Source organism: Eulemur rufifrons, chromosome 7, assembly GCF_041146395.1.
Source record: "Eulemur rufifrons isolate Redbay chromosome 7, OSU_ERuf_1, whole genome shotgun sequence".
NCBI lineage: Eukaryota > Metazoa > Chordata > Mammalia > Primates > Lemuridae > Eulemur > Eulemur rufifrons.
In genome coordinates this window covers 216,988,958-217,014,770 of record NC_090989.1, presented here as the reverse complement: position 1 = coordinate 217,014,770, position 25,813 = coordinate 216,988,958, and the positions used below count along the sequence as shown (strand labels likewise).

General features: G+C 44.5%; 1 protein-coding gene across 3 annotated transcripts in view; it reads left to right on the top strand.

The window, feature by feature from the left end:
• The window catches only part of PCSK5 (proprotein convertase subtilisin/kexin type 5), a 413,377-nt gene that overhangs the window by 272,133 nt on the left and 115,431 nt on the right, over positions 1–25,813 (top strand). The gene's annotated exons all lie outside the window — the stretch shown is intronic.

The following is a 25,813-nucleotide window of genomic DNA, read 5'->3' as shown; positions in this document are numbered from 1 at the left end:
ATTTCAAATAAACCTCCAGTGCATACCACGGGGTGGGACTGAGCAGTTAGGTAAAAACAGTGGTGAAGTATAGATCTTCTTGAACCCTGCTTGGGTTGCAGTCCCTAGGCTTTTCCCTGCCTTTTGGGAAAAGAAATGAGAAAGCAGGAAAAGCAGCAAACAAACTGAGCTCCAACTAGGTTTAAAGACCTGGGGATACAAAACGGTATTAAAGAGGGAGCCTCTCCTGTCATAAAGTCCCATTGTGGGGAGAAGGGAAATTAATTTTATTGACCACTTACTATATGCCATACAATGGGAGAATGCAGGATATGTATATACATAGTGATGTAAATATATCCTTGGTCAATTCTCAGAAAAACTCTAGAGCAGAGGTAAATGTATTATCCTGTTTACCGGTAAGAAAACTGAGCCACATAGACTTGAAACAAATTGATTGGGATTATATATATACCCAGACTCATAACAATAAAATTGGAACAGTAAGAACAGTAGTAGTGAATTCTAAATCTCAACTGAGTGGGACTCATGAGTTGTTAATTTCAGAACGGGCAGAGCTTCCTTTTAATTGGACTGACCGGGGCAAGTTTCCTAGAGCAGGTAAAACTAGAATTGATCCTTGAAGCATGGCTGAGGCTCACGTAGGTACACGGGAAAACAGCAGGAGGAACGTTACCAGTGAACTGACTGCATACGTGTTGTTCAGGGAAGCAAGATGTTTTAATAGTTTTAATCAAATTAGTCCATTGCTACATGGGGCAGTGATTCAGCATTTGATGGATTAGTCAAGAAAAATCTACATTTTTATGCTTTGTATAAGAAGGACATGTGCCCACATCCCTGGGAGACCTTGCTAATCATCTGTAGATAGATATAGATCAATCAGAATTTTGTTACTCACTTTCAACCCCAGTATCAGGCTTCTCATCGCACTGTTGATCTCTTCTGTCAGATTCTTGATTTCCTTTTCAACAATCTACTTTTCACTCTGAGGAACTTACTGAGTACTTGGTAGAGAAGAGGGGTGATTGTCGTAGTAACTACTAAATTTAAGTTTCTCAGCCCAAAGGATCAACACTTTTGGCACATCTGAGTATGGAAATACATAGCATCTTGTCCCCTTCACATACAAAGATGTCATGCAGCTAAATAGACATGCATTCTTAACAGCGTCCACATTATCATTCAGCCTCGCACAGAGAGAGCCATGGCAGACGGCAGCATGCTGAACAGAAATAGCAAATTAGAGGCAATTTTAAACTATGTCCCGGCCAACTCCATGTTCCCTCCTCTCATCCTCTAGCACAAAATGGCAGAGGGGGAGCAAAGGGCAGCTGCAGCTCGACCTCACCTGGCCCAAGCTGGGCCCTGGGCCCTAACCCCAATATGGGTAGATGACAGAAAGCATAGACCTGCTTGTCTTCTCTGGTCAGCATCCATTTCCAAATGTTATTAATATCTTGGTTGCAAACCCATAAAAGCTGAAGTTCTCGGCAGAATACTTTAGAGCCTTTGACATATTTAGCAGGGCAGAGCCAAAGTGGACTTAATTTCACTGTGGCTCATTGGAGCTACTTGGCACCTAGAAATGGGGCTGTAATTCACATAATCATGTCTCCTCTTCATCCCAAGAGGTGAAGATCAGACCCGGATTCAGTTCTTGAGCAAAAAGGATGCAATTATATAGAAACACTAAGTCTCAGCAGGCCAGAATATGACCTGGGACAGCCAGCAGTTGGTTCTCACACTCTACCTCCCAGGGACTTAGAAGGATGGTTTGACTGGATTATTACTGAAGGATTTTCTTACAAGGTCTCCTCTCTAATCAGCCATCGTTTGGATGTAATTGTGGTTTTTCCAGGGCCAACTGTCAGGAAACAAAAGATATTTTGCATCCCACTTCCTAGAAAAGTCCAGAAACATTCCCTAAGGCCTGAGTTGTAAGAGCTTTAGCTTTTTTTTTTTTTTCCTTTTTTCTTTTTTCTTTTTTTTTCATTTTAGAAATGAATACATTATTTTAAGAATACAGTGTTTTAAGGTTCACAGGGCTTTACTAACATGGCTTTATGTAATTTGGCCCACACAAAAGTCAGGCCTATAGAGATTAATTTTCTGATGCAAGATTCACAGGGGTGTGGCTGCGACAAGCCCACACCCCTTCTGTACAACACTGCTTCCTTTTTAAGAGTGCCAGAGAAAAACAAGTCCGCAACACACATGTTGCAAGGCAGGGGGTTAGAGCCTTTTCCCAAGTGAAGATAGAAAGCACACTGTATCCCTGGACTTGGCTTTTTCTCATGAGCTCAAGTTAATTGTATCCATAAATAAACACTATTGAGTCCCTGCCACATACCAAGTTCTGAGGTTTTTCTTGCCCTCTTCAAGTGTATAGTCTAATATGGGAAGCAGGCATAAAAACACATGGGTATAATATGAAGCTATTTAAGTGCCTTAAAAGGGGGATTTGGGGAGTCCAGAGGAGCAAGCTCACTTTACCAATGAAGTGCTAAGATCCTATGCCCTGGTACTCACTATAAGCTTTCCAAAGACACCCAAAAATAGCATAAAACATTAAAAATAGAGTTGGCTATAAAATGTAAAAACAAAACTGCAAGGATCAAAATCAAATTATATCTTAATTATCTACAAAATGCAGCATGTCAAGCTAGTCGATTGCAACTCAACTGTATATAGTCATATATATGACTTGGCAGCAGGGATATGTCAGAAATGCACTGTTAGGCGATTTTTATGGTTGTGAGACCGTCATAGGGTGTACAGAAACGTACTTACACAAACGTAGATAATATAGCCTACTGTATATGCGCACCTACATGGTATAGCCTACTGCTCTTAAGCCACAAACCTGTACAGCTTGTTACTATAATAAATGCTGCAGGCCATTATCACACAATGGTGAATGTGTATGTAAACATAGAAAAAGCTCAGTAAAGATACAGTATTATAACCTCATGGGACCACTGTTGTATGTATAGTTCATCGTTAACCATTATGCAACACATGACTGTAATTAAATTTAATGTAGGATGAAAGTGATTTTAATATGTTTGATATGATGTGGGACCTGCAGAGGTCAGAGAATCTAGGATCTGTGGAGATCTTAATACAGCCCTGCAAAGAAGGGAGAAATTCACTATTCACTCCAAGGGGGAAGTGGCCAGGGAGGTCACTGGGGTGGGTGTTGCGAGCTGTGTATGGGGCAACAATGTTTGGATGTCTTCCTGGATGCCGTCCTCTGCTCTTTGCCTTCCACTCCCTCTCTAAGAGGTCATATTAAGTCCTATGGCTTTAAATGCCATCTCTATGCTGATGACTCTTAAGATGTATATATTCCTGATCTCTTCCCTCAAGATCTCAAGATTAATACCTGCAGATTCAATTAACTCCATGACATTTCCCTTGAAACATCTACGAGGCCTCTCAAAATTAGCATATTAAAAATAGACTTCAGACACCCCAAGCTCTGGCCTTCTTTGCCGCCACATCTCTCCAATCACAGTAAATGGCATTGCAGTCCATCCACTCAGGTGCTCAAGGTTCCTCTTTTTTTCCTCCCCCAAATCCAATCTATCAGCAAAGTCCCATTAACTGTATTTCCAAAATCTATCTCTAAATGGTCTACTTCTGCCCACTCCATAGCTGTAACCCTGGGCCAAACCAACATCGTCGCCATCCTGGACTATTGTATGAGCCTCCGAGCTAGTGCCCTGCATTCTCCACTCCTCTCCTCTTTTCTCTTTTTTCTCCCCCCATCCCCAATTCATTCTCTACACAGCATAGTACCATCACAACTACAAAATTAGATTTTGTCTCTCTATTTACTCAGAATAAAATCTGAACTCCTGGTGGTAGCTCACATCTGTAATCCCAGCACTTTGGGAGGCCGAGAAGGGAGGATTGCTCGAGGCCAGGAGTTCAAGACTAGCCTGAGCAATATAGGGAGACCCCATCTCTACCAAAAAAAAAAATCTGAACTCCTCACCTGAGATCTTTCCAAACTCATCTCATGCCACCTTCCCCCATAGCCCCCATCTTCTAGTCATACCAACTTTCTTTTTATCCTTCAAACAAAACCAGCTTGTTTGTGCCTCAAGAGTCCTGCCCTTCATATGGCTAGCTTCTTCTCAGCCCACATGTCTTACTTCGTCCAAAAATAACTTTCCCTCCGAGAGTGGCTCCATCCACCGCTCACCCCATACCTGCCCACCTTTTTATTTTATTTTTATTTTTACTTTTTTTTTTTTTTTGAGACAGAGTCTCACTCTGTTGCCCAGGCTAGAGTGTCATGGCATCAGCCTAGCTCACAGCAACCTCAAACTCCTAGGCTCAAGCGATCCTCCTGCCTCAGCCTCCCAAGTAGCTGGGACTACCGGTGCATGCCACCATGCCCGGCTGATTTTTCTATTTTTAGTAGAGACGTGGTCTCACTCTTGCTCAGGCTGGTATAGAACTCCTGAGCTCAAGCGATCCTCCTGCCTCAGCCTCCCAAGTAGCTGGGACTACCGGTGCATGCCACCATGCCCGGCTGATTTTTCTATTTTTAGTAGAGACGTGGTCTCACTCTTGCTCAGGCTGGTATAGAACTCCTGAGCTCAAGCGATCCTCCTGCCTCAGCCTCCCAGAGTGCTAGGATTACAGGCGTGAGCCACTGTACCCAGCCTGCCCACCTTTTTTTGTCTTTCCATAGCACTTGCCACCATGTGACATTCTGTGGTTCAGTTACTTGTCTATTGTAGGTCAGCTCCATGAGAGCTGGGGCTGTGCCCATCTTGTTCACAGCTGTGTCTTATATGTCTAGCACAGTGCCTTGCTTAATAAATATTTGTGAAATGAATGAATAAAAAGACGTCAAAGAGAAGTGACATTTGACCTGAGTCTTAAAGGATAAGCAAGGATCAGTAAATCAAAGGTTAGAATAGCTAAGAAGGAATCTTGAGAGAAAGAGAGAGGACCTGTAGAAAGGCACTAGGCCGTGTAAAGGGCTCATGGACAGAGAGGGCAGGAGCCCCCACAGGGAGTGGGCAGCTGGGCTGAGGGGCTGGAGAGACCCGTGGGGCCAATGTGCAAAGGACAATTTCTGGACTGTTGCCCTTCCTCCACCTTCTTGTCATCAGAGTCATCAGCCTCTTTCAGAGAGGCTAATTGACTTGCCCAAGGACTCCGTCAAGTCAACTCTTGGCGTCCTGCCAACACATTGGGGACGCATTCACTCAGACAGAATGCTGAGGAGGCCGCATTTGCTTTCCGTCCCTGGGGACTGATGGCTGCACTGGGCCAGCTGAATGAAAGGACAGGGTGCTAGGCAGAGCTCCGCTGTCAGATGAGCTCACGTGTGGGGGCGGCTTGCAGCTTCTGTTCACTGCGATGGCTATGGTCAGAGCAACACATTTGGCGGGGCCCATTTTTTAAGACTGGACTTACGGCCACAGGCCCTCTCAGTACTTTCTTTTCCTCCTAAGACAGGGCTCCCTTGCCCTCCAAACTGTCATCACCGGAGAAGAGTAAAAGGAAAGAAAGTGATGTGCTAGCACCTCCCGTCCCTGACAATGAAAACAATAATAATAACTCCCATATGTGGAGCACTTCCTGTGAGCTGAGCGCAATGCTTTCCATGGGTTGTTTCATTCAGTACTTCCAATCGCCTGCTTTTATCCCCTTTTTACGAATGAGGAAGCAGATGAGCTAAATGCCTATGGTACTCCGGTGGTGGCTAGAAAGTCTGGAATTGATTTAATCTGATATCAGAGCACTCAGAAGGAGAAATACAAGAGCCAAGGAGAATGCCTTTCAAAACAAGCTTCAGGCCATGACTATGGCGTATGCATCAGGTTTACATACTGTTGTCAGGTCCCGGGTGTATGTTTTCTGTTGTTAACAGAGCAAAATCCACCCAGGAATACACACTGTGGCCACATAGTTCTTTGTGTGAACAAGGCAGGAGTGAGCCACATGCGGTGGCTCACGCCTGTAATCCTAGCACTTTGAGAGGCTGAGGTGGGAGGATCGCTTGAGGTCAGGAATTCAAGACCAGCCTGAGCAACATAGTGAGAACCTAGCTCTACAAAAATTTTTTTTTAATTTAAAAATATTGGCTGGGCATGGCAGTGGGTGCCTATAGTGCTAGCTACTCAGGAGGCTGAGTCAGGAAGATGGTTTGAGCCCAAGAGTTCGAGGCTGCAGTGAGCTGTGATTGTGCCACTGCACTCCAGCCTGGGTGAGAGATCAAGACCCCGTCTCTAAAAAAAAAATTTTAAAATAAAAAAAGATACTTGAGGCCAGGAGTTCAAGAACAAAATAGGCGTCAATATCCTTAAAATCAGCAGTGACCAGTGGCCATTTGGGAAAAGTCAGGATAGACCCATGGCAAATAAGGGAATGAGAAGGAATGAGAACATGATGCCTCTTTTCATAATAATTTTGCTTTGTTGAGAGGCCATTATTTGCATTCTTTACCCCTAGTTGAAATGATGAAGAAATAAAATGGAGATATTGGGAACATTAGAAGAAACATTAGAATGCTGGAAGTTAGCACATAATACACATTCTGTAAGCTCCTTCGACAAATCTGCTAAAACATCAATTCCTTCCAGGTGATTATTAAACCGGATTCCTTGCCACCTGAATCACAAGGGTTACAATATAATAAAAGCTAAACTACCAAGAAAATGTAAGGCTTTTTATCATATACAGGGATGTGACGTTTAATTGATTTATGTTATGAGAAGAGCCACAAATAGGGCAGAAACCAGAAGTCACCTGGACCATCTCCTCCCTTCCCCCCATGTCCGACCCATCACCAGGTCAAGACAATCCCACCTCCAAAATCTGTCTCAGAACCACTTTCTCTTCTTCACTGCTGCTGCCCCTATCGTAGTCCACAGCACCCTGGATCAAGCTACTTCTCACCTGAGCTGTTGCAACATCTCCTAATTAGCCTCACTGAACGCCCCTGTGTGTCCACAGCCCTGTGTCTTCCCCTTCTTCCCCCACCCACTCACCACAGCAGCCAGATGCTTTTTTAAAAAATTCAAAGCTCAGCAAGAGACTCTACCCTTCTGTGGCTTCCCATTTCCCTAAATAAAGTTGAAATTCCTTTCCATGACCTTGAAGGCCATGGTCAACCTGACCCACCCTACCTTTCTAGAAAAACCCATCTCATGCTGTTCTTTCCTTCCCCAAGTATTTTCCATCTTACTGACTTTCCCTGATTCTTCTATTCTGCCCTGCACCCCAGAGTGTTCCCACATGCCATTCCCCCCACTTTCACACTATCCCACCCTAGTCATCTGTCCCAGGCTAACATTTAGTATCTGGGCCTTGGTTTAAACGACATTTCTTCATTTGCTGATCCTTACAGGTAAGATTACATCTCATTATAAGCTTTCATGGAAGCCTCTATTTTGCTTTTCTATCAATTATATGATAAATATCTAGTTACCTGTAGGAGTATTTGTTTGTTATTCTCACCACAAAGTTTGTTGCATGGGGGCAAAGTCTGTAAATACCTTATATTTCATGAACCTAGTGAAATGTCTCCTAGCGTAGGTGTTGATAACTCTGTGATCCACAGATAAAAAGAAATCAATGAGTGAATAGTTAACTGAATAACTGAGTAAATGGCAGGGAAGAAATAGCCCTGACTCAGACACCAGGACAACTAAGTTCCAGTCTTGGCTCTGTGTGACATCAGTATGGCCCTCTATGTGTCTATGACTCAGTTTCCCCTTCTTCACTGTCACCCCTGAGATCCCTTCTAGGCAATGTAAAGGGAAAATGGCAGGAGACTTCATGGAGTTTCCATCGCTGATCCTAAAACACATGCAAATCCATTGGCACAAACTCAATAAAGCTGATGCTTTAGGACTTTGCCACTCAGAGTGTGGACCGGTGGCGGCGGCAGCAGCAGCAGCAGTGCTGGGCACTGGTTAGTGTGACAGCAGGATTCTAAACATGCCTCCCACCCCACCAAGACTGCCAGTCCCTGTGCACTCACCACTGTGAAGGGACTTTGCAGAAGCAATTAAAGGTTCTTATCAACTGACCTTAAAAGAGGGAGATCAGCTTGAATTTCGCAGGTGAGCCCAAGGCAGAGTTGGTCAGAAAGATGTGGTGGAAGAGGGAGGCGGGAGGGGCATGCGGCAGAGGGGAGGTCAGAGAGATTCGAGGCCTGAGAAGGATTTGACCCACAGCCGAGGACTTTGGAGCAGATTGATGCCCGGAGCCTCCAGAAAGAACGCAGTCTGCCAACATCTTGATTTCAACCTCGTAAAACCCAGAGCAGAGAACTAGTTGAGCCTCACTGTGCCCAAATGTCTGACTTACAGAGAACTGTGAGTTACTAGACAAGTGTTTTTTAAGCCACAAAGTTTATGGTAACTTGTGACGGCAACAATAGAAAACTAACACAATGTGAACAGACCTACTCAATCACAATATGTCCTTTTGCCAGATCCCAAGATGATCCTTTCCAAGAGAAGGTTCAATGTCATAGTGATCATCAGAGAATCTGGAGGGAGGGTCCCTGGGTTCAAATCCTGTCTCTGTCACTTACTGGCTGTATGATCCTAGAAAATACACTAAACCTCTCTGTGCCTCTGCGTCCCCATTTGGATGCTAATAATCCTACCTCTCTCCCAGGCACTTGTGAGGATTAAAGGATTTAATGCGTATAAAGCACTTGAAACAGTACCTGCATGGATTAGGCACAATATGTGTTCATTATTAGTATTACCTAAACCTGAAATTTTTGATTCATTCTTTTTCCTTCCTCTCCACTTAGATCCAATCTATCGCCCCAACTAGTTAATTTACCTCTATGTATTTTTTAAATCTCTTCTCTTCCTTCTATCCCCACCACTCCCACACTGGGTTAGCTACCATCATCCCTGGCCAGGAGCAATCTGTGAACCATTCTCCTACCCCCTATCCAGTCCCTGGTTTTCAAAATGCAAATCTAATCCTAAGAGTCTCCTGCTGAAACCTGTGGCTTTTGGGGTAAATACACGACCCATTAAAAAGTTCTGCAAAGTCTGACACCCCCTCATCTCAACTTCAATTCTCTCTCTCTGTGTCTCCTTCCCTTCCTTGAGTCCCTCACATTAGCCAAAACGCCCACTGGACCCGCTGCAGACATGGTGCCTGGTTAACGCCTCCCTCACACTGCGGAGTCACAAGTTCACATTTGCTTTTGTGATTACTTGTTTGAGGCCTTCTCCCACTCCAGGCTGTCAGCAGCAGGGCAGGAATGGCATTTGCTTTTTCTCAGCCTTGTATCCCCATATTTAGCAGTTCTGGGCATAAATATTGGTTCAGTAAACAGTTTTTGAATGAATGAATGAAAATACTGTTTCATTTGAAGACGCAGGACAGGCAAGATGTTGGTGCTTCTGTTGGTTTGACTCCTATTCCAGGACAGGGAGAATGAGGATTAAACTGTGTCAGATCAAAAATATCAACTCACTGGCTGGGTAACTGTTGAGTTGATGCAACCTTTACGGGCATGTTGCAAACTATGTTAGAAGTAGCCAAGCACAGGAAAAGAAACCAGAAGTTGGTTCAGCAAAGGTGTCATCTCAAAATCCACAAGTCTAAGGGGTTATATAAAAACCAAAAGATGAAAAATTGTCTTTCCACACTGTCACCACTCAATACCTATTATTTCTTCAAGACTGCTACCTAGAAAGATTTATCTTCAGATTTTTCTCCACCAAAATATATAAACCTAGTTTGCAATTTTCCCACTACTAGGTTGGCCCTTACTGTCCTTTTTCCTTAATCAACACACCATCTCCTGCTTCCAGCTCTGTGGGAGTGAAACACGATGACCCAGAGCTGGGGAATGAAGAACCACCTATGCTGTTCCCACGGAAGGTGGCGTGAGAAGGTGGCAAGACATTCGCAGATCATAGAGGGGCCCTTGGGGGTAGACTGGGGCGATTTGACCTCTGATGTCTGTGCCAGAGTATAAACTGATTAATAGATATATCATCCAGGAATGTTCTAGCTTGCAAATCGTTCATGAGGCCAGCAGAATATGGAGGCCTGAAACCCCCCTCCAGCACCTAACTCGGGCCCTGCCCCGTCCTGTAATATGTGGTCAATGGGCTTCTGATTCTTGAAGTTCTGTCTCCCTGTCTCGTAAGCTCCAAGAACGTGAGGACCATAACCAGCGCTGAGAATTCCAGATACAGGCAGGTGCTTTCCAACTGTAGCTCAATCTAATGGTTGTCAACAGAGACAACATAAGGAAACTGATGTTGTCTCAGGCTAATTACCAGACACCTCTAAAATAGAATAAAGATGATGTTTACCCGTATCTTACCAAGTGTTTCAAATCAAACTCACTCTCCAGGCGGTCAGCAGGATTTCTAACTCTGTGCTGGGTCCCTCCTCCACCTCTCTCCTAAACCCTCCATACAGTCTGTATATAACACTCACGCTTCCGGATGGCAAATCTGGGAATATCCCTGCACTGTGCACATTGGCCTGAGCCTGGGCCAAGATGGTGAGTGTTCTTCCAAAGGAGCCCAAGAAGACTCGCAGAGGCAGTGGTTCTTGAGCTTGAGTGGGCATTGAAATCACCTGGAGAGCCTGTGCAAACACAGATTCCTGTCTGCCATCCCCAACTCGGACTTACTGATTCAGTAGTTGCAATGTGGAACCTGTGAATTTATGTTTCTAATGAATTCCCAGTTGGTGCCACTGCTGCTGGTCCCATGTTGAGAACCACTATCACTGATGTTAGGCACACAGACCTAGGAATTAGACTAGAGAGACCTGGGTTCAGGTTCCAACTCAGCCACTTACCATTGTAACCTTTTTTAATCTCTCTAATTCTCAGTTTCCTCATCTATAAAAAGGAAGTAATAACAGCTCCAATGCTGAGGATTAAACCAGATGATGCAGGTGGGTGTACACGAAGCACCCCCTCTCCTGGAAGACGGAGCTCCTCTCCCTGCTCCACAACCAGCCCCCGATCTCTCCGGCTGCAGATTCCACTTTCCCTGGCTGCTATAGGAGCATTTGGGGGGTGGGCAAGGCACAGCCAATTGGGTCTCTGGCTGCCTCTCTCCAGAGGCATCTTGTCTACACTGGCAGTGCTCAGATGAATGTCAGCATGACTCCTCTACCATCTCACAGAGGGTAAACCAGGCTACTGCCTGACATTTCTGCAAGAATGGTATCCCACATAGCTTTTTGCCCTGAGACTAAGAGATTAAGTAACTCATCCAAAACCACACCGATAATAATGGCAGAGCTCTGGAGTTAGGACAATGCATCTGCTGACTCTCCTACACTGACTTGCATTTGTAATCTTGCTGTGTTAGTTTTCTATGTCTGCTCTAACAGTTGACTACAATTTGGCACCTTAAAACAATACCTATTTATTCTCTTACAGTTCTAGAGGTCAGTAGTAAGCCACAGGTCTCACTGGGTCAAAATCAAGGCTAAAATAGGGCCGCCCTCCCAGAGGGTCCAGGGGAGAATCCATTTCCTTGTCTTTCCCAGCCTCTAGAGCTGCATTCCTGGCATCCCTTGGCTCATGAAGCCTTCCTCCTCTTCAAAATCGGTGATAGCTTCTTTAAATGTCTCACTCTGCTGAGACCATTATATCACTTTCTTGTGTAGTAAAATTTCCTTCTATTTCCCTCTTAGAAGAACATCTGTGATTACATTGCCATCCCCCAACCCCTGGTAATCCAGAATGATCTCCCCATCTTAAGATCTTTAACTTAATCATATCTGCAAAATCCCTTTTGCCATATAAGGTAATAGTTGCAGATTCCAGGGATAAGGATCTGGGTATCTTTAGGGACCGTTATTCTCTCTACCACACTAGGATAGGTCACCTAACTCTCTGAACAACCATTTTTCACCCGTGAAATAGAGACAATAATATACCCTTATGAGAAAGTTGCTGCGTGGCACACACAAATTCACTAAAGAAATGTCCACTGGATTGTTACATGCTTCCTGCTGTACTCTTTCATGTTTATCTTACATTAATGCATTAACTCTCTTTACCCTCCTAACTTTTATTAAACACTTACTATGTGCTAAGTACTGTGCTAGGCACAGGGGATATAATATGGTGAGGAATAGAACATACTTCCTCCCTTTATGGATTTGATACTATAATAAAGACAGACAGGGGGAAAAGTTCTCTGACGTGTTATGAAAAGAAATTGGAGTGGAAATACTCTACAAAGGCTCTCAGGGGGTATAAGGCAGCCGGTTGTCAATCTCTTGAGCAGGAGCTGAGAGTGGAAGGATAGAGCTAGAGACAGAGGCTAGAAAGGGACAGGAAGGTGTGAGCATCTGGAAAGTATCAGGAGTTTCTCCCTGTGGGAGCCTTGGGTGCTAGCTTAGTCCATTTTCTGATGCTATAATAGAGCACCACAGACTGGGTGATTTATGAATAATAGAAGTTTATTTGGTTCACAGTTCTGGAAGCTGAGAAGTCCAAGATTCAGGGCTGCACCTGGTGAGGGCCTTCTTGCTGCGTCATAACATGGCAGAAGGCATCACATGGTGAGAAAGTATGTGTGCATGAGAGAGAAACGGGAGCTGAGCTTCATCCTTTTATTAGGAGCCCACTCCCACAATGGCTAACCCACTCCCACAATAATGGCTTTAATCCATTCGTAGGGCAGAACCCTCATGACTTAATCACTTCTTAAAGGGCCCACCTCTCAATACCATTGCAATTGAATTTCAGTATAAGTTTTGGGGGGAACATTCAAACCATAGCAGGTGCCAAGGGCTGGGGCCCAGTGTGAGAGAGATGAGCTAACAGTGCCAACAGGGGTCTGACTACGATGGCCCTGGTGCCAGGTAAAGAAGTCTCGATCATGTCCTGTGCTCCAGGAACCACTGGAAAGTGCAAAGAGGCCCTTTACATATCCCATCCCCTGCAGTGATCCAGGGCTCCTGGCAGGAAACCCTGAAAGCTCTGTCCTCCTTATAAATATTTAAATACCAAATTCACAGAGAGTTCTCTGTGAAGTGGCACTGGTTTCTTTAAGTGCCTCTTGCCTTGCTTCCTCATTGAGACCCTTTGTGATTTATATTTTCAGAATTTTATTTTTAGAGCCTCCGGTTACAGTGAGCCATCACCTCCGTTAGAATCTCTGTCAATCTCATTTTTAAATCATTTGCTCTTAAGAGCAAATATTCTTATACCCTTGGATCCCATTTAACCCCCTAATCTTTGCAGTTCTTTTTACAGGAGAATGTTCAAAAGGAAAATCTGCTGTGTTAACTATGAGTGCATTAGGCAGGGCACAATAATTCTGATTGCTCATGAAGCATTTTTTTCCAACCTGGGTGGTTTTGCTGAAATACGGATTGATGGTAACCGTGATATGAATTTAGCTGACGATGTTTGCTTTCCCGGATGCGTAGTCCCTGGGTCTGTTTCACCCCTCTACTTTTCTTCATGAAACTTAGCACCCGTCTCTAATATACTTTTGTCAACTGATATCATTCTCTCCATGAACTTCAATAAATTGGCAGTGAACTTCTGTGCTGGAAAGACATCTCACATTAAGAACTGGATTCGCAGCAGGCAAGCTGCCTGGGGACCACATGTCTAAGAAAGCAGTCATTTTTAACTAAGAATATTTCAAGCCTGGATAGAATAGGGCTGGTGTGCTCTGAAGCCACAAATGTCTAGCCTACTGGAAGCAAAATTACTGTACTACATGTTGGTAATTAACCTTGTCAACTAACTTTCAGAACAACTCCAGCATAGTACACACACCCTCATCTTGGGTTCTTTTGCTGTGATTTCTGGATCCCATTAAATCCTGCTTGCAACCTGCATTCCCATCACTACTCCCTGCCAGCACTCCCTGGTTTGCTTGCCCTGTTCAACTTTTTGGTTCATAGCATTTAGTTGCTTTTAACCATACTAAAATTTACTAGGTTATTATGTTTATGGTTCGCTATATATCTCCTGTGTTACAATGTAAGCTCTACCAGGGAAGAGATCTGTATTCTGCCTGCTTTCATATCCCATATACCTGGAATCATGCCTGGCATGCAGTAGATGTTTAACTATATGTTGGGTGAATTAATGAATGCCTTTTCATGGAGCTTCAGCTATTGGGTAACTGGATTTTACATCCCTAAATCCCAATAGGTCAACTAATTTATTTACCAAAATGTTCAGATCACTTTATCATGTGGCAAGTAGTTGTCTAGATCATGGGAAATTATTCCTGACCTTAAAGAACAGCTAGCCCTATGGAGAAGACACATGTGTGCAGAATCACCTGTTGATATGTAGGATAAACTAAAATATGTACCAAGTACTACAGAGCACAGAAGAAAATCAATTCAGCTGCATAATGATATCGCAGGAAAGATTCAAGGAATGCTTTACAGGGGAGGCCACTTGGAGTTGTAAGGAATGAGTAGAAGTTTGTTGGGAGAAGAGAGAGAAGGGAGTGGGCACAAACCGAATGGATATTCTAAGTGGGAGAGTGCACGGTGGGCTTGGGACCTGGAAGTCTCTTGGAAACGGCAGAGCATGGGGATATGTCTTTGTTGGTCTTTCCAGAAACTGACATTGAGGCAAAGATTCCAGTGCAAGAGGTTTTTTGGGGAGATGAGAGAAATTGCCAATGGAGCAGGAGAGTGAGATGGGGAAGGAAGGCAGCCAATGAAGGAAGGAATGAAGGCTTATGCTATCAAGCCAGCTACTGGAAGCCACTGGGGGAAATTAGAGTTCCGTGTTGCGGGGAAACACTGCCAATGGTATAGAACACAGGCCTCAGAGCTGTCCTACTGGTGGGACAACGGAGCCACACTCTTCATGTGCTAAATCCCTGCCATTGGTTGAGGACAACTCCTGGGGTTCAGTTCCCTCATTCTTCTGGCCACCACGTGTACCCGATAGAGCAGCCTTCCCAGGTCGGAGAAAGCCTCAGGCTCCACAAGCAGATACTCCCCCTGGACATAGGTTTCTGCACACCAGGAGGCCAAGGAATATGTGCAGGGTACCAAAAGAGTCTGCTAGAGTGTGTAAGGAGAATAGTAGGGGATGAGGCTAGAATTTGCAGCAAAGGCTAGATTTTGAAGGCCCTTATGTGTCATTCCTTGGAACTTTATTCTGTATCGAGGGAGCAGCATTGGATGAGTTTAGGTAGGAGAGTGGTCTGAAAAAATTTGAATTTGAGAGAGACCATTCTGGCTGCAGAGTGAAGGATGGAATTGGGTGGACAGAGGAGGGGCAGAGAGTGAGTCTAGGAGACCAATTAGGAAGAAAAATCCACCATGTGGGATAGGAATGATGGGGCTAAAAGTCATGTGGTGGTGCTAGAGCTGGGGTTGGGCAGCTGGAACAGAGAGATGTTTGGGAGATAGAATCGGCAGAAATTGTGAGGGTCGGGTGTGAGGAGAGATAGAGGATGACTGCCCTACGCTGGTTTCCCTGATTGGACGGTGAGGGCACTCACGTAGACAGCAAGTCCAGGAGGGATGATAGAACAGGGCTAAAGTGAGATGTCTTGTTGAACATAGTGAGTTGGAGATACCTGCAAAGTACCCAGGTGGAGAATCCAGTGGATGCAGGATTGGTTATTGAACTCAGGAGAAAGATCTGGACTGAGAAAAACTGTTTAGGAACCACCACTTTATACAAGATATTGAGGCCAGAGAAGCAGAAGAAATCCTAGGATACATAACTAGATGGTTGTCATGTGGGATGATTTAGTTGAATGTCACTATCAACATCCCCCTAGCATCAAGTCCTTTGCCAACCTACAGATGGCATGGCCTCTATCGTCCCTGGGCCATGCTTTGCCTTATTTCTCTATCTTCCCAAAATGATTATTTTTCTCCCTTAGCCTAGCTGAAGATGGAGAGGGAACAAGATGAACTGTGTGATTTGGGGCAACCTGTATAAACTCTAACTATCAGCTTCTTCATCTATAAAATGGAGACCCTATCCATGGAGATCAGCTTGCATGATAGACCATTGAAAGAACTTTCTTTCTTTCTTTTTTTTTTTTTTTTTGAGACAGAGTCTTGCTCTGTTGCCCAGGCTAGAGTGCTGTGGTGTCAGCCTAGCTCATAGCAACCTCAAACTCCTGGGCTTAAGCAATCCTTCTACCTCAGTCTCCTGAGTAGCTGGGACTACAGGCATGGGCCACCATGCCTGGCTAATTTTTTCTATATATATTTTTAGCTTTCCATATAATTTCTTTCTATTTTTAGTAGAGACAGAGTCTCACTCTTGCTCAGGCTGGTCTTTAACTCCTGACCTCGAGTGATCCTCCCGCCTTGGCCTCCCAGAGTGCTAGGATTACAGGCGTGAGCCACCACGTTTGGCCTGAAAGAACTTTCTTGGGAGACAATCCAAAGCTCAATCTCTCTCTCTCCTGACCATGAAAGATATCAAACTCATGCTCTTACCTTAAAGGCACTTAGCCAGGTTGGTACCAGGTTGGTACCAGTCCCCACGAACATTCCCTCCCCTAGTGCTGTGCCTTTTACCTGCTCATGCAGGCCTGCCTTTTACCTAACACTTGGTCACCAACTGAAAAGCAGCTTCCAAGCTTTCAGAATAGTCACAAAGTCCAAACCACTGTGATAAGAGCCCTTTGTAACAACTCACCTTCCTCCTGCGTGGGTTTTATGCTGAGTGTGTACAGATGCGTGGCTTTTCTGCCAAACAGCTCTGCTGGCCAAGGACAGGCCGGACCCTCCACAGGAAGGTGTAGGTGATGACATTTCTTTTACCATCTTGGCATCTAAACATGACACTCTATCTGGCAACAGTGACTCGAGCTCCCGATTGTTTATGGCATGGCTCTAGGCAGAATGGGCTGCGAACGCCTGCACTGTATTTTACTCCATCAACTCTCATTATATGTGTGTCAGAGAGAGAACACAGCCGCCCAACATTGAGCAGGCCCAAAATACAGCCACTGTCAAAATACTGCCTGTGGCATGTGGATGAACGTGCAGAGCTGTGCCAAGAGTTGCAGGGTTTCAAAACATCCGCCCGATTGTCCCAACCGGCTTCCCCGGCATTCCCAGGCTCTCGCAATGTCACCATTGCTTCTTTACCCACTAGGTCCAAGTCCATTGCTTTGACTCCTCTCTCCCCTCAGCTATGTGCAGACAATGATCCTTTACCAAGGATAACAATAATAATATTTATTCATCATTTATTATATTCCAGCCCAACTCCGTGCTGAGGGCTTTAATATACTTCATCAAATTTAGTCATCACTACAACTGTCTGAGGTAGGGATATTTTTATCCTATTTTGCAGCTATGGAAATGAGGGTTAGAGATGTTAAGTAGCTAATCTAAAAAATCACACTGCAAGAAGGCAGCAGAACTGGAATATGGACTTGGCTTTTTCTGCCACTAGCCTCCACCATATCCCTTCTCATGGAGCATTAACAGTCTCATCTGCCCCTTCTTTATATGGCACTCTGAAGTTTCCAGAGCACTATCACAAAGCATGTCATTTGATCCTCCAAGTAGACCAGAGAACTAAGCAGGATATGCCACCCCCTCCCCCCATTTCCACAAAAGAGAGCAAGACTCGCAGGGTCTCCCTGGCTTGCTCAGAGCCACTCATCCCAACCTGCTCTCAGGTTTCCCGAGGCTTTTGGCTATTCCCACAAACACACCATGCTCTTTCCTCAGAGCAGCTGCTGCTTCTGTTGATGTGACCAATGTATGAAATCTCCTAGGAGGCCAGCGTGGGCCTACTACAAAGACATTTCTGATAAGAGTTTTCCAAAAACGGGAAAGGAGGTGAGGAGTTCCCCTTCCCTTTCAGTGTTCATTCAAACCCTGGTGGTCACTGGGCTAGAAAACCATCAAGGAATTCAGCTGGCCCCTGGGGGAGGGGAGAGGGAGGCGGCTGGAGTAGATGAGCTCTGAGGCCCTGCTCTCCCTGAGATCTCACCACTCTTTTCTGGAGTCTGCCCTGAAACTGTCTTCCCCATTCTGGTTGCAGTAGTTCTGTCCCCTCACGCCTGGCCTACTGCAACCATCTCCTGGTTGACTTTCTGTCTAGCAATTCATCTAGTCTCCCTTGATCAGGGTGACCTTCCCCCAAAGTTGTGCCCATCATAGACTTTATCTCTTCCTAAATCTTCAATGGTTCCCTTTGGCCAACCCCACTCATTTGAGACACCTCTGTCTAACATCCCATTCTCTGTCTACATCCTGTATCCAAACTCCTTTACTTCCCCCAAACTCAGTTCCTACTTCAGCCAACTCAATCATGTGCCTGCTTCTAGAGACATCGTACTTATTCTAGCTTCCATCCTTTGCTATCCTTGTTTCTCTCTCCCGAAATGTTCTCCATTTTCCCTTTTTCCCACCTAAGTACATCCATCATTTCAGGCCTTATCTCAGTTCCACAAACAAAACACTTTAATGAATTCCTCCTAAAGAACACAAAACAAGTCTAGGAACAATCTTCCACTCATGTAGCAAGGCCATGGGGACCCAAAAATAAACAAGAAAAGGCCCTGTCCTCAGGGAGGAGTATAATTAGAACCAGCTGCTCTGGGAAACCCTTGTATTTTGAACACTTGATTCTGCATTGGCTTATGTTCTTGGCGTTTTATGGGAGCTGATTCTGTCTGTCCCACAAAGGGTAGATGCTAAGTCTTCCATCACGCCTGCAGGAAATGGCAGGCAAGCGAATAGTTATGGGTTACACGATTGAGTAGCCTAGGATGGCGTGTTTTTACTTTATCCCCACATTTACTCACATACATGCACGCGTGCACGTAGCCCACCAATTGTTCGAATTTCTAGCATATCAGAAGGGGAATGGCATTTGAAAATAAAATCCCATCTGCACTACTTTCTGGGAAAGGAGGTGCTGCAACACCCTGGTTAAAGGAGAAGAATTTGGAGTCTGACCTCTTTAGTTTAAGTCACAGCCTTGTCAACAGCCAAGTGACCTTATAGGTCACTTAATGTCTCGTTGGCTCATCTTTCTAAACAAAAAAATGAGGATGATAAAAAACAGCAGCACAGTGTCCTGTTCCAACAGGGTTACTACTGTGAGGACCAAGTGAGCGAGTATGTGCAGGGCACTCAGAGTAACCTCGAGCGTGTGGAAATCACCAAATAACTGTTAGACATTCTTACTGTTACAAATTCAATGACCTTGCACAGATTGCTTAAATGTCTGGAGCCTCAGTTTCTTCATTTGTAAAATGAGAGCCATGCTGACCTCCAGAAGAGGGCTCTGCGAATTAAATGTGAAAACATCAAGCAAGCTTCTTCTAGAAAAAGTTCCCTTATCTTTGACCCAAGGCCTGGATTTATAATCCCCCAACAACACAACTGCATCTTTCTCCTATCTCTGCTGCTTTAGCTGTTTTACAAGTTGATCCCTGATGCTACTGTAGTAAGCCAGTTGTTTTTGTTCCATAGAAAATGTTGGCCACTTACAAATTCCTCTTTAGAAAATTACAACCTAAATTACACCAGATAATTGCATAAGCCAAAGAACGTTCAAGTTCCCCGAGACCACAGGCGGCTTTTCCACAGGCCATGCCTGCCCGTTTTGGCAAACTGAGACGAGCAGAGGGAGGAAGTGGCCCTCTCCTGGAAGACCTGGGGCCCCGGGCACATCACACCGTGTAAAATCTTGTTAAGATAAATATCAAGAGCAGCCTTGAAAGCAAAAAGGAGTCAAAGCAGGTCAGACATCAACCGGGAGGGGAGGACCTGAGTCACCAGCCCCGCCCGAGAGAATCTCTGGGGCTGAGTTTCCAGGCAGCAGCGGGCTTCCTGAGTCCTTGACGCCCAACTCTGACTCGCCGCCTGGTGGCGACAGACCTAAGCCAGGGGCTGCGCTCTGAAGGCCCAGGACCCCCTAAAACGGAGCCCGGACTTGTGGGCCTGGTTGCCTGTTCCCTAGAAATGATGCTGAAGCGGCCCCCAAGGGAACAGCAATAGGAAGGTGAGTGGCCCGCAGGGGGGACGCTGAGGGCCTGCTTGGGGAGGGCTTGGCAATAGCAGAGCGTGGGTCAGTCCCCAGGGAGCAGAGTTTGAATGCATCTCAAACCCGCTCTTCTACCAGAAGGACCGAATTGTTTTAGAGGTTCGTGTAGACTTTCTAGCCCTATAATGTTCATTTCTGGTGAAGTCAGGTTTTTTTGCAATTTCCCCGTCTGTTCTCTGCATGTCACTGCAGGACTTCTCTGTACGACTAGGCTGGGAAGGCAAGTTCTCGGGTCTTGATGGGGGAGGGATGCAGAGGCCACGGTGTCACTGATGGAAGCAGGTTCTCTGCAGCACAGACGGGGTGAGGGGATGCGTCCTGGAGAATCCAAAGGAGATACCAAGGCATTAAGGAAAAGAGAAGGGAGCAAGAGCACTTGAACCACACCACTCTGAATTTTTTTATGAGTCGAGCATTCTCTCGTGCTATTATTAATGTCTGAGAAACAATTCCTTGGGTTTCTATTGAGGTTGTACAAATTAGCTCGTACCTACTTCGTGACCACTGTGTTCAGAGTTGGGTGAAGATCAGTTAAAGTCACAAACAATGTTTTGTTGTTCTTAAGAGCTTTCTCCGTAAGGCAACAAGAGGGATAATATAGGGCAATAAGAGAAATAGCTGACCTGCATCCTGTCAAATGTCAGTGTGGGATGCCCAGAATATTTTAGCAAGTTAATAGTTTTAGAACTGTGGGTTTGGGGTGAGGGCTGCCATTTTCCTGAATAGAATTTTGGGGTCAAACAGAACCATGCCTGTTGAGTTGTTAAAAGTTAATAAAGTAGTTAATAAAATTGGAGTCCATTCTCTTAAGTGGTCCCTGAATAGTTGTAGAGAAAGGAAATCTTTTGGAGATATTTTATTTATACTTACCATGCATTTCTAAATCAACCACAGAAGGAACATTACCTGATATTAAGCAAGAAACAAATAGGGAACTACAAAGTTTGGAGTGATTGATCTTATTTTATGAAACTAAAGAGATGTTAAGTAAATTATTCAAAGCCACCAGACAATAAGAAGTGAATTGAGCTTTGAATGTTTCTAAAGGTCTCTTCCCTCTCTGCTATTGCTTATCCGAGGAACCTGGTTGTGCTAATTGGAGTAGTAACAACTCACTCTAATGGAGAACTTACTATAATAGTATGCTAGTACCTTTCAAAGCACAGTTCATGTGTTAACAAATTTAACCCATCTGACCATTTTATGACATAGCTGTGGTTATTTCCATTTTACAGATAAGCTGACTGGGGCTCAGAGAGATTGTGTAATGTGTCCACCCAGCTAGCCAAGGCAGGGCTGGGATTCACATCTAGGACATCTGGCTCCAGATACAGGCACTTCTCCTGTCTCCTGCCTCTCAAGGGCAAGCATGACTCTCTGAGTGGGTAGAGGGTAGCTCATGGTCATCTGAGCACACAGGGAATGAGAGAAATCTCAAAAAGGGGAAAAGGGCATTTTCTCTATGTGGGCCCAGGTGAGGTTTCCATACTCTGGACAGGCTAAAACTCTGATAGGATGCAATCCACAGGAAGGATGTTGGTAGGCAGGGAAACACTGAGACTCTTTGAGGTGTCCTGCACAATAACATCGCCTTTTCCACCCCCATCCCTTCCCATACCACACACACTCACACCTGCCCTCACTTTATGTGTTCCATCCCTACTGAGATAGAGAGGAACTGTACAATTTGTCCTGCCAAGTAAGAAAGCAAAGTCCACCCTGACCATTCAACAAAGAAGCAGGTATAGTCCAAGAGCAGTGACCACTCACCAGTTCCAGGTTCTGAACTTGACTTGGTGAAACTCTGCTGGGAAGAAGCCCCTTCTGACAGAGACCCGTACATTTTTGACAGACTTTGACCTCAGCAGCCTGAGAAGATCACAGGCACAGCTCTGGAATTTTCCACAGCAAAATTCAGAAAAAGCTGGTGTTGCCCTGGTACAGGGAGGCTGTCTCCAAGGGGATGCTAATAATAAAATATAACTTGTGTGGGTTGCATCTTGCAGCCTGATTGCTTTGAAAGGTCATTGTTCTCAGTCCGCAGGGCCATTAATTTTAGTTGCCTCATTGCCACCCACATACGCAGCCAAGACATTCTTCAAGCACCCTCAGAGGAGGTAGGAAAAGCACAGTTTGGGAGCCAGTCTGACCAGAGTTTGAATGACATTCACAGAGCTAACGTTCCAATGCTTGGATTCCTTATTTGGTCAAATGGAGCTGATACCCCTCTCTCCCCTATGCTAGAACTGGAGATTTAATGAGATAGCATAATTAAAATGCCTGATAATTATAACTAACCTCTGCCATCCATTGTGCTGGTGCGGTGGGTCTGTTTTCTCATTTGATCCCCACCACAGCCCATGAGAAAGAGATTATTATCTACATTTCACAGAAGAGGAATGTCCGGGAAATATGTGATTTGATTAATTTCCTACAGCTGGAGAAGGAAGGGTGCCAAAAATCAAACCCAGGACATGGATGTTGATGACTCCAAAATCTGTGCATTTACCCAGCACAGCGCATCCTACCATGCTGACGTGCAGTAGGCACAGAGCACGTTTTGATTTTCCTTCTTTATTTCCACACTTAGACTTTTTGAAAAGGCAGCTACTAAACAGCCTTCCGCAGTCGCCAAGGGCTGAGGCATTCCGGGTGCCGCAGTCCATACAGACCTGTCACTAGACAAACCAGCGGATCTCTTAGACAGTGTTATCGAGGACCTGAAAGAAGACTAAAATGTCAAGTACTGAAGCCGGGACCAGCTACTGCTTCGCTGGAGCCCTAGACCTTGGAACGCAATGCCTCCTCTTTCCAGGAGCTTCTCTTTTCTCTTAATTAGAGGTTAGGCTGAAATGTTCGAGCACAAAAAGCAGGCATGAGGAAGGACTACAGCGTGGGCGAGGAAAGATGAGTTAGCACCTTCTGTGTGCTGATACAGAGGAAGAGAAAGAGGGCGCTTTCAGGATGTTTCTGCCCAGGCGCTGGCGAGTGGAGAAGCGAGGGCGGTGGAACTTTCAAGGGATTTGAGAGCCAGTTACAAGGGAGTGAGGCTGATCAGGCCTCGGTAGAAGTGGAAGTGGATGCTAGCGAGTCTCATCCATGTGTCCGCGTTTCAGAACTTAGCACAGCAACAGGGAACATTTCGATCATATTAACGTCCACGGGAAGGACTTAGGACTTTCACCATCCGCACGCTCGCCCTCTTTGTTTAGTTCAGATGTGTGAGGAAGGCTCTGTGGGCCACACTCCTGAAAATTTCACCTGCCACCTTCATCACTCCAAAGAGAAAGGCAATGACACCTCCCTGAAGGCCGGATAGCGCCTTGCTCGCTCGTGGGTTTAGGAGGACGCGCCACCTACCAACAGCGCTCCTCCCCTGCTGCCTGGTCCCCAGCCCTTACACTCCTCTCCTTCTGCCTGGTCCCCAGCCCTTACACTCCTCTCCTTCTGCCTGGTCCCCAGCCCTTACACTCCTCCCCTTCTGCCTGGTCCCCAGCCCTTACGCTCCTCCCCTTCTGCCTGGTCCCCAGCCCTTACGCTCCTCCCCTTCTGCCTGGTCCCCAGCCCTTACACGTCAGTCTCTCTCTCAGTCAGTCTACCCAGTGTGACCTCTGTCAGGTAGGTGATGATGCTTTCCGAAAGGTAAATGAGTTATTCTCTCAAATAACGGTCACTTATTTCTGTCATCGTGTATTAAAACCCAGATATCCCCTCACTGGGAACTCATCAGATACTGTACCTTTCTCCCCAGGAGAGTGGGCCCTCTGCAGCCACATACAGGGGACATTTGGGGATAAAATCATAACTCTGATAAACCAACAGATCGAGTGCACTAGCTGACCTGCAGAAATTCTAGGCTCCCTTACAAAAATAGCAAAGACAGCCCACTAAATAAAGAGACGGTTGAGAAATTTTATGCACCTAAGATGAGCTATAAATGGATTCGCAGCTACCATGCTCTGCTTTTGAAAACATTTTCATGATTTTCCTCATTCACAGGTTCAATGAGAGGCTTCGTAAATGTATTTTGTTTAATTGCACATAATAGTCACACTCAGGCCTTTTTCCTCCCTTGGGTCTGGTCCTGCAACTAGCTGTTCAGTCCCTTTTCTTTGTCAATTGGCAAATAAAAATTGTATGTATTTAAGTTGTACAACATGGTGTTTTGAAATATATATACGTTATAGAATGGCTAGATTGAGCTAATTACCATATGCATTACCTCACATATTTCTTTTATGGTGAGAACACTTAACATCTACTCTCTTAGGGATTTCCAAGTATATAATACATTGTTATTAACTGTAGTCACCATGTTGTATCATAGATCTCTTGGATTTATTCCTCCTGTCTAACTGAAATTTTGTATCAACCACCATTCTATTAGTACTCCCTACTTCTATTAGTTTAAGTTTTTTGTTGAAAAATTTTATGGATACACAATAGTACATTTTTATGGAGTACATGTGATATTTGTATACAATCATACAATGTGTAATGCTCAAATGAAGGTAATTGGGACATACATCACCTCAAACATTTATCCTTTCTTTGTGTTGGGAATATTCCAAATCCACTCCTCTATTTATTTTTAATATATAATAAATTATTATTAACTGTAGTCAAGTTCAGCTTTTTTTAGATTCCACATATAAGTGAGATCATATGGTATTTATCTTTCTATGACTTTTCAATTTTAGCATCCTCATGCTAGGACTTAGAGTGATTTTTCACTCACATGGAAGCAATGCAAAGTTCTCTTGATTAAGGAAAAGATATTTAAGAACCAATCCATGTATACTAGTTTTCGTATAAAATGAGGGTCATAGGGCTATCATCATAATTCTGGTTATAAACTACTTTGAGAAGCTGGGGTTTTTTGTTTTTGGACAGAATTAAGCAGTATAGAAAATCCCTATTCAGAGCCCCAACTGATTTACTTTATTCATTCAAAAAATATTTTTGAGTTCCTCTAAGGAGCTTATAGCCTAATGGGCAGAAAAAAACTGCTTATAAAATCTCAGTTTACTTGATACATGGAATTGCCTTTTAATGAATGGTGCCCATTTTATCACAGAAAATACATTTGGAGGATATATTTCATCATTGAGTAAATCCATTTTATGCAACATGCTTGCTCAAAGTTCGTTTGTTTTCATAGTAAATTCCTTTTTGATACCTTACCTCACCACATGGTCTACACGAGGCATGTACTCAGGTCTTTCTGTTTATAAATAGCAAAGCTACTCAGAACACTAAAAGGGCAAATGAATCCACATCGGGAAATATCATAGAAAGTACATGAGCTCAGTCTTACACACACCTGGGTCACAGCCCAACTCTGCCACTTACCTAGTTGAATTAATTTATGCAAGATATTTTAATCTCCCTGAGCCTCAGTTTCTTGTTTATAAAAGAGGATGTTGTCTGGATTAAGTATTACATAGAACAGCACTTGTAATATGGTAGGTGTCCATGAATGGGAGCTTGTGTGCTTGCTACATCACCATGATATTCAGGTGTGTTGGCCAAGACTTCACTTTGGATATATTTTTTTAAACCACCTGACTACAGTCAGAGGCCAAACAACAGCACAAACTAGGAAGATCAACTTTTAATTCTGCCCTTTGAACAATATGTAGGCTGAAGGAAACTGAATATTTGCATGTGTGTTACATCCACAATTTACAGTCTATCCTTTCTGTGGAGTACCAACCCATGAGGTTGCCAGAGTAGCATTTCAGAGCATCTGCGTAAACCGCACAGGTCAATGTCAATGCCTAAGAGTGAAAAAGT